At 40.5% G+C, this 18,167-nt stretch overlaps 1 protein-coding gene across 4 annotated transcripts in view; it reads left to right on the forward strand.

The window, feature by feature from the left end:
- Positions 1-18,167, forward strand: part of KDM4C (lysine demethylase 4C) — a 395,353-nt gene that overhangs the window by 293,872 nt on the left and 83,314 nt on the right. The gene's annotated exons all lie outside the window — the stretch shown is intronic.

Genomic DNA, 18,167 nt, shown 5'->3' on the forward strand with positions numbered 1-18,167 from the left:
GCCCCCGCTTGCCACAACTAGAGAAAGCCCTTGCACAGAAACGAAGACCCAACACAGCCATAAATAAATAAATTAATTAATTTAAAAAAAAACTTTAAAAAATGGGGTTATAGAAGGTCAGCAAAGGGTGGGTTTGAGATGTTTGGGTGGGTTAAGTGGGCATTTTGACAACATGGCTTCTCCTTTGGCATGTTTAATTGTGATGTTTAATGGACATCCTTGCAGTTTAAGATGACACTTGTTTTGTTTGTTTGTTTGTTTTTTGTTTTTTGCGGTACGCGGGCCTCCCACTGTCGTGGCCTCTTCCGTTGCGGAGCACAGGCTCCGGACGTGCAGGCTCAGCGGCCATGGCTCATGGGCCTAGCCGCTCCGCGGCATGTGGGATCTTCCCAGACCGGGGCATGAACCCGTGTCCCCTGCATCGGCAGGCGGACTCTCAACCACTGCGCCACCAGGGAAGCCCAAGGGAAAATAGTTTGACATGAGTTAACAACCAAAACAGGAAGAAAAAGAAAAATATTGGAGTTATTAAGATTTCAGATTATAAAAATTAAAGTGGGAAAAAGTTACTATTTTTCTTCAAATAATGTTTCTAATTTAACATACTTTAAAGTGTTTTGTGGGTTGAATAATTTAAAAAATATCATGGCCTCTTCACAGGTTTATTATTTTTCATAGTCACCGGAATTCATCATATATTCCCCTGTAGCACATTTAAAGGAAAAATCATATGCAGGGCATCATAGTGGCTCTTTAGGGCATTTTTTATCCTCTTTTTCATCTTCATCCTCTTTTTCATCAGGATCGAGTTCTTCCCAGTATTTACTGAGTGGTATATGTAGAGGAGGCAGAGTGAAAGAAGTGATAAGTTGGAAAGAATTTTTACTGTTTCTGAGATAGTACAGACGGGTTCCTCTTGGATTTTCCGAACTTTTTTATACTTAATAATACATTTTAATGAGTCTTTGGGGGAAGTCATAACTTTGCTACATTGCTTATCTCTGCCGCCTGCTCACATGACACAATACTCTTGTGAGGTATAATATTAAAATCATCTCTGGCTAAAAGTGGATTTTGGCTTTTAGCCTAACACTGAGCAAATAACCTTTCCATTCCAAGTTAAATGTTCCCATAAGCTCCTTAAAACCAAGTTTTCCTTGTTTAAAAAAGTTACCTAATATAATTCCCAAAGGGTAGGGTATGGAAGCTATTTAAATGAGGCTTAAAAAAAAATCCTTCCCATGTTTTGCTGGCTTGGTCTTTCTTTTGCTAATATTTGATGGGTGTTTCTTTGCTAGGTTTGGAGTGAGAGGTCAGAATTCTCACAAGGGAGTTTGATGGTCCATCACATGGGTTCATTTCCTTAGCTCAAATTGTGGCTTAAAGCAGAATGCAGCTGCCTATTGCCAGTATGCCTTCACTGGGGAATCACTGCAGAAACTCTATCAGGCCCCATCTTTGTACTTGATTGTGACCCCATTATTGTCCAGAACTCTAAACCTCCAGCTCCCTCATAGCACAAGGCCAGGCTTTCTATGGTTTCCCCAGTAGGTCAGCCCCAAGGTAGATGAAAATTTGATAGATGTGCTTATAGTCTCTTTGGAGTTTTCTGTAGGAACTTGACAAGTAGATTCTTTCTACTAAATATTTTAACACACAGCCGTTAAAATGACATTTACCTCTTCTAGGACCATTTTTGACAGTGGCATGTAGTAGTTTCATTTTATTTGAAAACATCATTTGGGGTTTTATAGAAAAAAATAAAATATTTATCTCCACAGCTTGTTATCAGCAGGGAGGATAGGCATTCTTGGATGGATGGATGCAAGGTTTATTGGTAGAAAGATTCAAGAAGCTATTTTGTGATAAAGGATTTCTTTGCATTTTTTCTATAGTCAAGTAAATTGCTTGTGGGTTCTTGCTAGGAAAAAATAATCTCTCTGGTGCTGCTTTTAATTTGATCGGGTTTAAAATGTTTTCAGAAGGGTTAAGCTTCCCTTGTGTTAATGTCTGGTGTGGTCAAATGGAGGATGGCTTTGGAAAGGGCTTTTTTATGATGTTCTATTCAACCTTGCCACAGGAGGTTCAGTACAGTGGACCAGTCAAAACAATAACACCATTTTCACTTGACTTTAAGATGTGTGGTGTGTCCCCTTTCCCCCGACAGATAGTTCCTAAGCATATTTTTCTTTGACTCATGTGGTAAGGGTTTATGTTTCCTATGTTATATCTCCAGTGTGCCCAGCTGTCACTTTCAAAAAATAGGCACACACCACAATATTAACCCACTGTCATGATTTCTCATATATGTCTGCTGATAACTACACTTCACTTGCAAGGGGAAGAATTAACTGTACATCTCGTTTTTGTCCATTAGGTAAAAGTTTGCAAGATAAACTGTAATCCTGTAGGGGCATAGGAGCATTTTTATGAGCAGGTGGGCCAAGCTGTGAAAAGACCATCATAAAGCTTAAAACTTGGGGAAAAAAACAAAACCTCCTCTGCTTGGGGGCTCTGTTTTTAATCTGATCCTCTGCTGAGTTCATGAATATTTCAAGGGAACCTGAACAGGTTATTCTTTCTTCCCTGGGGGCTACTGGGTGGTTTTCAATGGAAACATGCAGTTTGTCACTTTCATAGGAATGGTTTTAACACTATATAAGTCCAAAGTGGAGGTCAGAATTCACTTAATAGGGAAACCCCGTGTGACATTTTGCCAAACTTCACACAAGTCTAGTAATAGAATAGAATAAATTTTCCACCCCAGTAATATAGATGTTGTTGAGTTTGGTTTTTTTTTTTCCCTAAGAAGCTTAACATCATTTAAAAAAAAAAAGAGTTTTCCCTCTGGAAGAAAGCAGAAATACATGCTCCCTATACTTTAAGAAGGGTCTGTGAATCCAGGTGTTTAGTTTCTTACATTTTGATGAATACTGGATAAATGTATGATTTCAGTGACCCTGCTTTAAAAAATAGTTAACTAAACACGGCTATTGCAGAAAAAAATGAAAATACTCAAAAAATGAAAACCCTGAATCTAGTAAGAAGATTCTCCCCCCCACCCCACTTCTTAAAAGTAAATCTGAAAAAAACACACTGGTGATAAAGAATTAAGCTGTGGTCATCACACTTGCCATTGAAATGGGAAGCCAGGATTGAAGAATGAGTACACTGGCTCACAGCTGGGAAGACATCAGCAGGGGGAAGAAAGATCGTGCGTTGCTGAGGGAGGCTGAACAGGGGAACTTGGTACAGACTAGTTTGAGAAGAGTTGTTGATGCTTATCCTGCCACGGGGCTCAGCCACAGGCTCAGCAAATGGGGCTACGCTGTTCTGTGAAGATTTGTTGAAAAATCACACCCTTTTTGTTCCTCAGTGGAATAATCCCCTTATAACTGGTGCAATCTGATTTTCTGCCTCATTTGTATCCTATGTTCAAGCTCGTGTGCCTTTTGCTGTGGGAACCGGAAAGGAACAGATACATTATCACATTCTACTGTTTCTTTTTCCTTTTTTTCCTCATCTTTTAAAGGGTACAGTAACAATGGCCATGTTTGCAAAGCCTTTTGTGTTTAGAGAGCACTTCTGTATCCATTACCCCCTTAATTCCCACGGTGATCCTATGAAGCGCAGCTGTAGAAACTGAGGCTCAGGTGCACATGGGAACTCACCCAAGTACCCTGCTCCCTAGTGGGGGACCTGGAGCTCAAACTGCAGTCTCCCTCAGTGCTTCTCCTCTGTCAGGGAGCCGGATGGGTGTGAGTTAGCCTGAAATTTGCTCAGATACCGGCAAGCATTATGAGCCCCAAATCTTAACCTTTAGTACAAAAAAACCTAGAGGTCTTGAACTCTTCTGTTTCCTCATTTTGCATTCATTTGACCACAGTCATTTGAAGGGGATTCCAAAGAATACTGTTTTTTCTTTATCGTTTACCATTGAAAAGTACCACGTTGGCCTCAAAATTGTAGCACTGAAATTTATATGTATACATACTTAGACAAAAGCAGCTTGTCTTGTACTCCCTGAAGCTTGATGGACTCCTGTTCCATGGATCAGCTGAGGGGCTGTCTCATCACACACAGGCATACACATAAGGGGAATAGGGGTGTGAACTTCAGGATGAACCGGATTCTCCTCATCTTTTAAAAAAGTAATGTGAATGATAGAAGACGACCACACTTTAGTTTTACGATCGCCAGTGAGCCATAATAGAAGCAGTAAATGTCTCTTAGAGTTCTTTCACACATCTGCTTTGGTAATTCACTGTTCTGTTTGAACAGATCTCACAGAAATGGAATTTTTAAATATTGAGAAAATTCCATTGAGAAATAGAGGGAGAGTGAAAAACTCACCATAAAAGCCATGGCAAGAATAAGCAAGATGTGGCCCACATCTGAAAAATGTTTACTTTTAATCTAAATGAAGTTTTCAGAGAAGTTAGTGTTCTCACCCTTTTGCTGAAGAGTCAGTTGCTGGGCCAGTCTAATACCTTTTTTATGTTGTTTAGCCAATTTTTCATGACAGAAACACATCGTAGGTAATGTGGATAAGGTATTGTTATTTTCATGAAGAAAATCTGCATGGTTAGAATTACTTGACTCCTCTGTTGCCGTTATAAACCTTTTTATGACCTGTTCATGGCTAGTTGCAAAAACAGGGAAACTGAGGGTAGTGCACAGTGTCTTTGGTTCGTTGTGGAAGCAAATCTGCCAGTTCTGATTTTGAAATGTTAAGAAAGAAAAAAAAAAAAAGCTCTAAAGATACCATGGTTTTTATGCTCTAACCTTTTTTGATTATTATTGTAAAAACAGTAAAACAACAACCTTAAAAAAGAGAAACCTAGGGTTCCAGTAATCTAATCATGATGTTTTCCTTTTTTTTTTACATCTTTATTGGAGTATAATTGCTTTACAATGGTGTGTTAGTTTCTGCTTTATAACAAAGTGAATCAGTTATACAAATACATATGTTCCCATATCTCTTCCCTCTTGTGTCTCCCTCTCTCCCACCCTCCCTATCCCACCCCTCTAGGTGGTCACAAAGCACCAAGTTGATCTCCCTGTGCTATGCTGCTGCTTCCCACTAGCTATCTATTTTACGTTTGGTAGTGTATATATGTCCATGCCACTCTCTCACTTTGTCACAGCTTACCCGTCCCCCTCCCCATATCCTCAAGTCCGTTCTCTAGTAGGTCTGTGTCTTTATTCCTGTCTTACCCCTAGGTTCTTCATGACATTTTTTTTTCTTAAATTCCATATATATGTGTTAGCATACGGTATTTCTCCTTCTCTTTCTGACTTACTTCACTCTGTATGACAAACTCTAGGTCCATCCACCTCATTACAAATAGCTCAATTTTGTTTCCTTTTATGGCTGAGTAATATTCCATTGTATATATGTGCCACATCTTCTTTTTTTTTTGCGGTACACGGGCCTCTCACTGTTGTGGCCTCTCCTGTTGTGGAGCACAGGCTCTGGACGTGCAGGCTCAGCAGCCATGGCTCACGGACCCAGCCGCTCTGCGGCATGTGGGAGCTTCCCGGACTGGGGCACGAACCCACGTCCCCTGCATCGGCAGGCGGACTCTCAACCACTGTGCCACCAGGGAAGCCCAGTGTGCCACATCTTCTTTATCCATTCATCCGATGATGGACACTTAAGTTGCTTCCATGTCGTGGCTATTGGAAATAGAGCTGCAATGAACATTTTGGTACATGACTCTTTTTGAATTATGGTTTTCTCAGGGTATATGCCCAGTAGTGGGATTGCTGGGTTATATGGGAGTTCTATTTTTAGTTTTTTAAGGAACCTCCATACTGTTCTCCATAGTGGCTGTACCAATTTACATTCCCACCAGCAGTGCAAGAGGGTTCCCTTTTCTCCACACCCTCTCCAGCATTTATTGTTTCTAGATATTTTGATGATGGCCATTCTGACTGGTGTGAGATGATATCTCATTGTAGTTTTGATTTGCATTTCTCTAATGATTAATGATGTTGAGCATTCTTTCATGTGTTTGTTGGCAGTCTGTATATCTTCTTTGGAGAAATGTCTATTTAGGTCTTCTGCCCATTTTTGGATTGGGTTGTTTGTTTTTTTGTTATTGAGCTGCATGAGCTGCTTGTAAATTTTGGAGCTTAATCCTTTGTCAGTTGCTTCATTTGCAGATATTTTCTCCCATTCTGAGGGTTGTCTTTTGGTCTTGTTTATGGTTTCCTTTGCTGTGCAAAAGCTTTGAAGTTTCATTAGGTCCCATTTGTTTATTTTTGTTTTTATTTCCATTTCTCTAGGAGATGGGTCAAAAAGAATCTTGCTGTGATTTATGTCATAGAGTGTTCTGCCTATGTTTTCCTCTAAGAGTTTGATAGTTTCTGGCCTTACATTTAGGTCTTTAATCCATTTTGAGCTTATCTTTGTGTATGGTGTTAGGGAGTGATCTAATCTCATACTTTTACATGTACCTGTCCAGTTTTCCCAGCACCACTTATTGAAGAGGCTGTCCTTTCTCCACTGTACATTCCTGCCTTCTTTATCAAAGATAAGGTGACCATATGTGTATGGGTTTATCTCTGGGCTTTCTATCCTGTTCCATTGATCTATCTTTCTATTTTTGTGCCAGTACCATACTGTCTTGATTACTGTAGCTTTGTAGTATAGTCTGAAGTCAGGGCGCCTGATTCCTCCAGCTCCGTTTTTCGTTCTCAAGATTGCTTTGGCTGTTCGGGGTCTTTTGTGTTTCCATAGAAATTGTGAGACTTTTTGTTCTAGTTCTGTGAAAAATGCCAGTGGTAGTTTGAGAGGGATTGCATTGAATCTGTAGATTGCTTTGGATAGTAGAGTCATTTTCACAATGTTGATTCTTCCAATTCAAGAACATGGTATATCTCTCCATCTATTTGTATCATCTTTAATTTCTTTCATCAGTGTCTTATAATTTTCTGCATACAGGTCTTTTGTCTCCTTAGGTAGGTTTATTCCTAGGTATTTTATTCTTTTTGTTGCAGTGGTAAATGGAAGTGTTTCTTGATTTCACTTTCAGATGTTTTATCATTAGTGTATAGGAATGCCAGAGATTTCTGTGCATTAATTTTGTATCCTGCTACTTTACCAAATTCATTGATTAGCTCTAGTAGTTTTCTGGTAGCATCTTTAGGATTCTCTATGTATAGTATCATGTCATCTGCAAACAGTGACAGCTTTACTTCTTCTTCTCCAATTTGGAATCCTTTTATTTCCTTTTCTTCTCTGATTGCTGTGGCTAAAACTTCCAAAACTATGTTGAATAAGAGTGGTGAGAGTGGGCAACCTTGTCTTGTTCCTGATCTTAGTGGAAATGCGTTCAGTTTTTCACCATTGAGGACGATCTTGGCTGTGGGTTTGTCATATATGGCCTTTATTATAGTGAGGAAAGTTACCTCTATGCCTACTTTCTGCAGGGTTTTTATCATAAATGTGTGTTGAATTTTGTTGAAAGCTTTCTCTGCATCTGTTGAGATGATCGTATGGTTTTTCTCATTCAATTTGTTAATATGTTGTATCACGTTGATTGACTTGCATATATTGAAGAATCCTTGCATTCCTGGAATAAGCCCCACTTGATCATGGTGTATGATCCTTTTAATGTGCTGTTGGATTCTGTTTGCTAGTATTTTGTTGAGGATTTTTGCATCTATGTTCATCAGTGATGTTGGCCTGTAGTTTTCTTTCTTTGTGACATCCTTGTCTGGTTTTGGTATCAAGGTGATGGTGGCCTCGTAGAATGAGTTTGGGAGTGTTCCTCCCTCTGCTATATTTTGGAAGAGTTTGAGAAGGATAGGTGTTAGCTCTTCTCTAAATGTTTGATAGAATTTGCCTATGAAGCCATCTGGTCCTGGGCTTTTGTTTGTTGGAAGTTTTTTTTTTTTTTTTTTTTTATGGATGTGCTTCTTCCCTATGTTTTCTTTTAGATTTTTTTTTTTTAATAAATTTATTTATTTATTTTTGGCTGTGTTTGGTCTAAGTTTCTGTGTGTGGGCTTTCTCCAGCTGTGTGAGCGGGGCCCACTCTTCATCACGGTGCGTGGGCCTCTCACCGTCGCAGCCTTCTCCCGCTGTGGAGCACAAGCTCCAGACGCGCAGGCTCAGCAGTTGTGGCTCACGGGCCCAGTTGCTCCGCGGCACGTGGGATCTTCCCAGACCAGGGCTCGAACCCGTGTCCCCTGCATTGGCAGGCAGACTCCCAACCACTGCGCCACCAGGGAAGCCCTGTTGGAAGATTTTTAATCACAGTTTCAATTTCAGTGCTTGTGATTGGTCTGTTCATATTTTCTATTTCTTCCTGATTCAGTCTTGGCAGGTTGTGCATTTCTAAGAATTTGTCCATTCCTTCCAGGTTGTCCATTTTATTGGCATGGAGTTGCTTGTAGTAATCTCTCATGATCCTTTGTATTTCTGCAGTGTCAGTTGTTACTTCTCCTTTTTCATTTCTAATTCTATTGATTTGAGTCTTCTCTCTTTTTTTCTTGATGAGTCTGGCTAATGGTTTATCAATTTGTTTATCTTCTCAAAGAACCAGCTTTTAGTTTTATTGATCTTTTCTATCGTTTTCTTCATTTCTTTTTCATTTATTTCTGATCTGATTTTTATGATTTCTTTCCTCTGCTAACTCGGGGTATTTTTGTTCTTCTTTCTCTAATTGCTTTAGGTGCAGGTTTAGGTTGTTTATTCGGGATGTTTCCTGTTTCTTAAGGTAGGATTGTATTGCTATAAACTTCCCTCTTAGAACTGCTTTTGCTGCATCCCATAGGTTTTGGGTCGTCGTGTCTCCATTGTCATTTGTTTCTAGGTATTTTTTGATTTCCTCTTTGATTTCTTCAGAGATCACTTCCTTAGTAAGTAGTGTATTGTTTAGCCTCCATGTGTTTGTATTTTTTACAGATCTTTTCCTGCAATTGATATCTAGTCTCATAGCGTTGTGGTCGGAAAAGATACTTGATACAATTTCAATTTTCTTAAATTTACCAAGGCTTGATTTGTGACCCAAGATATGATCTATCCTGGAGAATGTTCCATGAGCACTTGAGAAAAATGTGTATTCTGTTGTTTTTGGATTGAATGTCCTATAAATATCAATTAAGTCCATCTTATTTAATGTATCATTTAAAGCTTGTGCTTCCATATTTATTTTCATTTTGGATGATCTGTCCATTGGTGAAAGTGGGATGTTAAAGTCCCCTACTATGAATGTGTTACTGTCGATTTCCCCTTTTATGCCTGTTAGTATTTGTCTTATGTACTGAGGTGCTCCTATGTTGGGTGCATAAATATTTACAATTGTTATATCTTCTTCTTGGATCGATCCCTTGATCATTATGTAGTGTTCTTCTTTTTCTCTTCTAATAGTCTTTATTTTAAAGTCTATTTTGTCTGATATGAGAATTGCTACTCCAGCTTTCTTTTGGTTTCCATTTGCGTGGAATATCTTTTTCCATCCCCTTACTTTCAGTCTGTATGTGTCTCTAGGTTTGAAGTGGGTCTCTTGTAGACAGCATATATATGGGTCTTGTTTTTGTATCCATTCAGCTAGTCTGTGTCTTTTGGTGGGAGCAATTAGTCCATTTACATTTAAGGTAATTATCGATATGTATGTTCCTATTCCCATTTTCTTAATTGTTTTGGGTTTGTTGTTGTAGGTCTTTTCCTTTTCTTGTGTTTCTTGCTTAGAGAAGTTCCTTTAGCATTTGTTGTAAAGCTGGTTTGGTGGTGCTGAACTCTCTCAGCTTTTGCTTGTCTGTAAAGTTTTTAATTTCTCCATCAAATCTGAATGAGATCCTTGCTGGGTAGAGTAATCTTGGTTGTAGCTTTTTCTCCTTCATCACTTTAAATATGTCCTGCCAGTCCCTTCTGGCTTGTATAGTTTCTGCTGAAAGATCAGCTGTTAACCTTATGGGAATTCCCTTTTGTGTTATCTGTTGTTTTTCCCTTGCTGCTTTTAATATATTTTCTTTGTATTTAGTTTTTTGACAGTTTGATTAATATGTGTCTTGGCATATTTCTCCTTGGGTTTATCCTGTATGGGACTCTCTGTGCTTCCTGGACTTGATTAACTATTTCCTTGCCCATATTAGGGAAGTTTTCAATTATAATCTCTTCAAATATTTTCTCAGTCCCTTTCTTTTTCTCTTCTTCTTCTGGAACCCCTATAATTCGAATATTGGTGCATTTAATGTTGTCCCAGAGGTCTCTGAGACTGTCCTCAGTTCTTTTCATTCTTTTTTCTTTATTCGGCTCTGCAGTAGTTATTTCCACTATTTTATCTTCCAGGTCACTTATCCATTCTTCTGCCTCAGTTATTCTGCTATTGATCCCATCTAGAGTATTTTTAATTTCATTTATTGTGTTGTTCATCGTTGCTTGTTTTTTCTTTAGGTCTTCTAGGTCCTTGTTAAATGTTTCTTGCATTTTCTCTATTCTATTTCCAAGATATTGGATCATCTTTACTATCATTATTCTGAAGTCCTTTTCAGGTAGACTGCCTATTTCCTCTTCATTTGTTAGGTCTGGTGGGTTTTTATCTTGCTCCTTCATCTACTTTGTGTTTTTTTTTCTGTCTTCTCATTTTGCTTATCTTAGTGTGTTTGGGGTCTCCTTTTTGCAGGCTGCAGGTTCGTAGTTCCCGTTGTTTTTGGTGTCTGTCCCCAGTGGCTAAGGTTGGTTCAGTGGGTTGTGTAGGTTTCCTGGTGGAGGGGACTAGTGCATGTGTTCTGATGGATGAGGCTGGATCTTGTCTTTTTGGTGGGCAGGTCCACATCTGGTGGTGTGTTTTGGGGTGTCTGTGGCCTTATTATGATTTTAGGCAGCCTCTCTGCTAATGGGTGGGGTTGTGTTCCTGTCTTGCTCATTGTTTGGCATAGGATGTCCATCACTGTAGCTTGTTGGTCATTGAGTGAAGCTGGGTGCTGGTGTTGAGATGGAGATCTCTCGGAGATTTTTGCCGTTTGATATTATGTGGAGCTGGGAGGTCTCTTGTGGACCAGTGTCCTGAAGTTGGCTCTCCCACCTCAGAGGTACAGCACTGACTCCTGGCTACAGCACCAAGAGCCTTTCATCCACATGTCTTTCGCGCCGCCCTAGTTTCAAAGCTCCCGCCCCTGCCCCTCAGGCTTGGTCCCTGTGGGAGCGATGTTTTCCATTTTTGCTTATTCACTGAAATATTTGTTCTTATGTGGTGATTGTAATCACTGTGTTCATTCATGGTGATTTTAGACATTTCTAATTGTTCTGTGTCAGGGATTCTTAACTTGTTTCATGGACTCTTTTGGCAGTTTTTGGTAAAGGCTATGGATAGCTCTTCAGAAAAGTATTTTAAAATATTGAAAATAAAATACATAGGATTACAGAGGAGACAATAATATTGAAGTACACTTACTAAATTGTTTTAAAAATTAGTTTGCGACATGGTAATGTGTTTTTTTTCTTTTTATCAATGCATTAAATAACAAGATGCAGAAATCTATAGTTACCTGGTGTCTGAATGATTACGAGCATCAGTGTTTTGAAACTGTGGCTTTGAAGATGAAGGGGAGGTCAGGGCGGTTGAGGACCTTCATGCCTCATGGTCCCTATTATCTGGGTGAAGGAATAGGCTTAGTTGTCTTTAGAATGTGCGGATTTGGGCTTGGGTTCAAGAGTGGTAAGGTTTGGGAACAGATGGGGCAGCCTTGCTTAGCTCTGACTATGTCCTAGGGTCTGAAAAACCTTTTACAGATGTTATTTCTTTGAACCCTGAGAACAGCTTCATGAGGAGTAGTTGCTGTTGTCATCTTTACTTGACCAGTGAAGCAGCTAAGCTTGGAAAGATTACCCACAAATAGATCATTGAAAACAATATTGGCCATTTACTTGTCCTCAGAGGAAGTCCACCTAAATAATCCAGAAGCAATATCCTGGTTAGTAAATCAATGCAAGGCCACAGTGGGGGCAGGGTTAGGGTTCAATCCTAATCCTTTGACCAGAGCCTGTTTTATCGCCTTTTGTCCATTCCCTCAGCTGGGAAAGTTAAAAGAACTTCTCAGTGACCCTAAGGGCCACTTGAGATTGAAACCCCACATTTGTCTAATCTAGAAGATGAATCCCCAAACTCACTGTTAGGTGATTGTTCCTCCAGAAGCAGGAGGAGGGATGGGCTCTGGACTGGACAGTGTTCACACAGGGGGCTTTACCTTGACCTGGCTCTTCTCAGGGCCACAGTTTTCCCCACCGGAGAGGGAGAGGGTCTTCCTCTGAAAGGCCACCTGTGACACGTCTGCTAATGTTGACCTAATAGCTTTTCATCACTGCTTCCTCAGTTTTATTTGGAGACATGGTGCTGGGGTATTTAAACTTAAGCATAAATTTTCGCAGTGTGGTCTGCTGCTGGTATAATTGAAAGACAAGAGGCAAAGAGGTTGCAGCAGGCCACAGAGAGAACCATTCATGGGTGACAGTTTCTCACAAGTGCCAGATGTATTCAGGGGCCTTGGGGCAGCTTCTGGTGTTTAGAGCAGGAAGTACACCCCAACATCTCGGTTTGTGTAGTGATCAAAAAAAAATCATGAGATCTCTTTATTTTTCCTTTTTCCAAACATTCATATAAGTACCATTCACCAAGATAAATATATGTAGCAGGAGTGTACATAAATGTTCATTTAAACTGTTAAAAAGTGCCTATGGGAAGTCAGATAAGAGAGGCAGTTGAAACTTGGCTTGTGGTAGCCAGTTCCTTCTCTGCAGATTAGAGATGCCTTTACTGTTTCCTCTCAGACCCGACCAGTGAACGCAATTTCAGTAAATATACAGAAAACAGACATTTCAGAAACATACACTCCTCTCTAAAAAAAACCTTGAACAAAACAACCCGGCAACCTTTATAGTGTTGGATGTTTGCACTGTCTCAAAACAAATATTGCTAAGGATAATTAGTCTTTGTCTTTGATTTATTGTTTTTTTGTCAGATATCTTAAGGCCTTTAGGCTTGAGGCCAGAAATAAATAGAAAATGTGTCCTAGTCCTTGATCTGATAATGCCAATAGCAAGTCATATCAGATATTCATAACAAATAAAGATTTTTTTTTGCCTGTCCTTGGAACAGCAGGAAGCTTGTAAGCTAGCCTCCCTAAACTGTGACAAACAGGAAAATTGTGTTTCTTTTTAGATTTAACAGAGAATTAAATGATTAAAATGCTATCATTTCCAGCATTAATTCAGAGCGATCTATAAAAATTCTTCTAAGTAACCTCACAAATTTGTGTCAATTTTTGTAGGTTAGAGAGCACATGTCAGTGACTAAGCAGGACCTCGTTGTATCAGAAAGGACAGAGTGCCTTTTTTTTTTTTTTAAGTAAGTATATAATTCAGTAATTCTGGGTTCAATTAAATGCTTTATTCAAGGAGAGTAAGAATTTCTGTTTGATTTCTTGTAAACAATAATTTCAAAAAATGAAATTTCCTCTAGGAAACAGGTGCTCTTTAATATTAACATAAAAAGAAATAAGAGTGCAAATAAAAAGTACTTACAAAATGTTTATTTTGTGGTTTAGGAGGCTTGCTTTCCCCACCCATCAGCTGAAAGATGTTTAGTGACACTTAATAAGTACTCGGAATAAGATTTGTTCTAAAGCTGTCTGTATGCTATAGTTGTATGTCCCCTTTGCCCTTTAAATCTGAAATAAACTTGAAATGAAGTATAGAACCCAAACAGGCTGTTAGAGAAGTAGAAATGATAAGTGATTGATTTTTCTCAGCATAGATAACATTGCCTATTTCGTGATTCAGCAAATGCTGCCTTATACCATCAGTGAAGTGCCTCTTTGAACATGAGATTGTGATGTTGCCTTTAATATTTAATTTAATTGCAAATGCTGCTTATATGTCTGGCTTTTCTGCATAGCCCAGGTAGTAATTGCAGAGGGGAAGCTCTGTTTTCTGCTGAGGGGGTGTCAGGAAGAAGGGCAGGAGACGTTCAGGGGCTAGCGTGCTGCCCCCATGACTTCTCACCATTTCTGTTTATTCAGGCCATGTTATTTTGGCTGTTTCTGTGACTATCCTTTGTGCCTGTGCTGAGCTGGATTCAAAACCAGGTCTGTCTGACTTCCCAGTCCATGCTTCTAATAACTGTGAGATACTATCCACGTAGGGAAGACAGGGGAGTGTGGTGTTTGGTCAGGGCACTCCCCAGCTATTTAGTTTGCACACATGCCAGGTGCCTTTGATAACAAGACGAGTAGAATTTGTCCAAACCCTCAAAGAGCAAAAGATGGATGAGCAAAGAGACATGCCTGGGCAACAGGCATTCTTAGCCCAAGGTTGTTGAGATTTTCTGGGCTGCCCTGGAGACTTGCTTGGTTGCTGAAGCCACTCAGAAACCTCTTAGCTTTGTTACATCCATCTAGAATGTCCTCCCTCCCTCCCTCCTCATGCCTTTGCATGTGGACTGGCTGAAACCTGCTAGTCCTTCAAGGTGAACTCAAAGGCAGCCCACTCTCGCTGGCTTCCCCAGTTCTCTAAAACCTGCTAGACAGCTTCCCTGAGCCACGCGGGGGACCCCGTGTCCCCGCCGCCGCTGCAGGCTCAGCCATCATGCAGCACGTCCCCAGCACCCTGCAAGGCAGCACCCTGCAAGGACCTGGTGTAGAAGCATTGCACGTAGCCTCTGAACACCAAGAAGTTAATTACAGGGAACTTCTGACTTTGGAGAAGCCCCCTTTTTACTTTATTATGAGTTCCTGGGAGCCAGTCTGTGGAACTGACCCAGAAGTGCCTGGACTTGGTGACTCATGGCCCTCAGTTCAGAGCGGTGCACGGGTCACCTGCCTGAGCAATCCTGCCACCTGGCCCGAGCCGTCCAAGCAGAATCGCACCTCCTTCCTCGTCCTGTGTTGGTGTCCCTCGGGTGGCTGTCATGAAGTTCCTTCTTTGTTGCCCCTCTTTCTCACTTGAAGAGTGGTGAAGAGCAGGGGCGCAGATGGGTAACTGCTCAGGTGCACATGTCGGCTTCACCTTTGTTCTGCTGGTCCATCCCCATCTCCTTCCAAATCCGTAGCCTTTCATCTTGCTTATCATGATGACCGTGGCAACACTTTTGTCACAGCTCTTTTTGTTTGCCAAATTAAGCTTCTTGAATAAATGGATGGCATCTTTTTGTGTCTCCTTTTGCATTTTTCAAAATGCCTTTCATATAGAAGATATTTAATAAATATTGAGATAGCTGAAAGAATGAATTGACGCGTTATATATAATAAGGAAACAATCCTTCATGTGGTCAGTGGATATTTATTGAGCACCTACTGTGTGCAGTCAGTGTTCTAGTACTGGTATTAAAAGGTGCTTCCAGAGGATTCCTATTTGGTGATCTTCCTGGTGGTGTTTCTGCTGATCCAAAATTTTAAAAAAAAAGAAGTGTGACTGGGCTGTTGACATAATGCTTTTCAAGAGTCATTTGTTAATTTGTCAGTTTGTGTATGAACTGCCATGGCCTTTCCAGTTCTAGAATCCTTTTGTGATTCTTGTTTAATATTTCTCAGGGCCAACAAAGCCTCCCTTGCTTGTTTTGAATAAGTGCAGCCTTCTGGCTGACCACCACCACCTCTGCCCGTTTTTCTGTCTCTGTCTCTTGGCCTGGCTGAGCTCATTCCTCTGCCCTTTCCTCTTTAGCCTGCTGCTTGACTTTTTCTTAGCTTCTCACCTTTTGTGGGGTGAATCTCACTAAACAAAAAGCAATGAGATAAATGGCTTCTGATACATATCATAAATAATGACTTAATTCCACACACTTGACACCTTGAGCCGTTTATTTTAATGCTCTGAACTTGAAGGGTAGAAATAACTTTTCTTGATGGGGGTGTGGAGCGACAGAGTGCTCACCATGTTACGAGCTGATGCACAAGTATTCAGAATTGAGTTTTACTGTATCATTTCATGACATCTGCCATTTGTAATATGCTTAGACCACTGAGATCAGAACAATTCTGTCTGGCCCGAGTGGTGTGAGACTGCATATTAATTGCTGCCCCTTACTATAGCAGCCCATACCCTGCAGTGTGAGTTCACCGTGGACACCTCGGTTTTCAACCTTCCCTTCTCCCTTCCTCCCCAGCCGCTCTTTAGCTCTCTGGGTAAACTGATTTCTCTTGGTATCAATCTACTCCTCTCTCTGCTCCTTCTGAATCTTGCTCTCTCACATGACAGCTCTCGTGTTCTGCTTTTCCTTCTGCCTAAGTTGTTTACATGTCTGTTTCCTCCCCTGGACTGTAAGCTGCTTGCTGTAGATCTTAGACTGCATCATACAGCGTTCCCCCAGTGTTGGCCATTATTGGCACGTGAGTGACTGAGTTAATGAATATTTATGAGCAGAACATAAATTTTACAGGTAGAATAAAAAAAAAGGTTTCTCTTTTAAAACCTATATTTAAGGATGTAGAGCAAAATCAAAGTTTCAACCTCAGTCCTCTGACTTGCCTGCAACCATAATGACATCCATTGAGTCCAACAGTATTCCCTGTTGGAGCTGGAAACGTCAGCTTGCCATGGAGTACCTGGAAAAAACGTCTTTGGAGAGCAAAAGGAAAAAGGAATTAGGTAATATCAGCTTGTTACTTGTCTGATAAGGAAATACTAATTAAAATAAAAGTATTTGTGCCTGTTTTGAAATTATCAGCTTATTTATGGAAGAAAAAAGAATCATAAAATTGGCAAAACAACAATAAAATCATACTACAAATCATATTAAAAGAAAAAGAAGGGAAGGGGATGTGCTTTGAACCTGTAACTCCTTCACAGCTCATCATTTCTTGATGCCCTTTGCCAGGCTGTGTGCTCAAGGAATCTAATGGTACACAAAGCCTCATTGCCAGATACTTCATTAAATCCTCAACCCATTAGGAGCTTTAATGGCCTATGCCATTGGAATAAGTATGGAAATCCCGTCCCCCAAGAAAGTACAGTGATCTATAAATCATACTTGCCTGAGGATTCTCTCAGCCCTTGACACAGAAGAATAGATGAAAAAACATTGTACTTCCTGAATTGCCTTATACTAGAGCCTCTCAGAATAATCCACACCCTTTAACACTTTAACCCACCAGCCCAGTGGTTCTCAAAGTGTGATCCCTGGATCAACAGCATCAGTATTACTGACAACTTGTCAGAAATGCAAATTCAACAGCCCCAGCCCAGACACACTGAAATTCTGGGGGTGGCGCCTGCAACCTGTGCTTGAAGCAGGCCTCCCAGTGATTCTGAAGCCCTCTAACATCTCTGGTGGCATAATTACGTGTGGAGTCTTTTTTCACTGTTGAGGAAACAGGCGAGCAGGTCTATAGCTTGACCAAAATATACTTGCCTGGATTCAGTTTAGTTCAACAAACATTGAGCAGCTGTTATGTCCCAGGCATCCTTACTAGAAAACCATAAAGGTGAATGACACCTTAAAGTCACTCTCCAGTGTCATCTGTGTCAGCATTTTCCTGCTCTGCTGTGTTGGTCTCCCTGGACATCAGCCCTCCTCAACTTTGTTCTGAAGTACCCCAAGTGATGGCTCTCTAGGCTGCCTCATTTGACTTCTCAAACCTCCTTTATTTATCGTCTTCCAGAAATTGGTTCTTTATCCCTTTCCCAGTGGGTCACTGGCATCTCAAACAGGAACTGCAGGAAGAATGGCTCTGTCTTTCTGAACTTTCTGTGCTTTTAAGCGCCCAACAGTCTTACTGTTCACACATTCCTTTCAGTCCTCATCCCTCTAGAAATTGGTCACCTCAACCCTCATCTATTTCAAAACTAAAGCAGCTACTAAAGAGGTTCTTTCCCACAGCACACAGACTGTCCAGCCCTGGCCTTGAGTGAGTAGCTCTATTTAAAGGAAGATATAGAATTTCTGTCAACAAAGAATAACAGGAGTGAAAAACACTTAACATTTACCTTCCTCCTAATAGCCACTTCCCTAGTCCAAGTCGTCATCATCCTTTGCCTCAGTATTCCTGTGGCTTCCTAACAGTTTCATTTCCCACCAGTCTGCTCTTTATCCACCTTGCTGCTAGAGTGATCTTACTTAAATACTGATTCCATCATTTCACAGCTCACTATCTTCAAATACGTGCCCATGGCCTATAGCTGGGGTCAGCACACTAGGGCACGTGCTTGTTGTTGTAAATAAA

The sequence above is a fragment of the Leucopleurus acutus genome (genome assembly GCF_964270905.1).
Source record: "Leucopleurus acutus genome assembly, chromosome: 7".
Classification (NCBI taxonomy): Eukaryota; Metazoa; Chordata; class Mammalia; order Artiodactyla; family Delphinidae; genus Leucopleurus; species Leucopleurus acutus.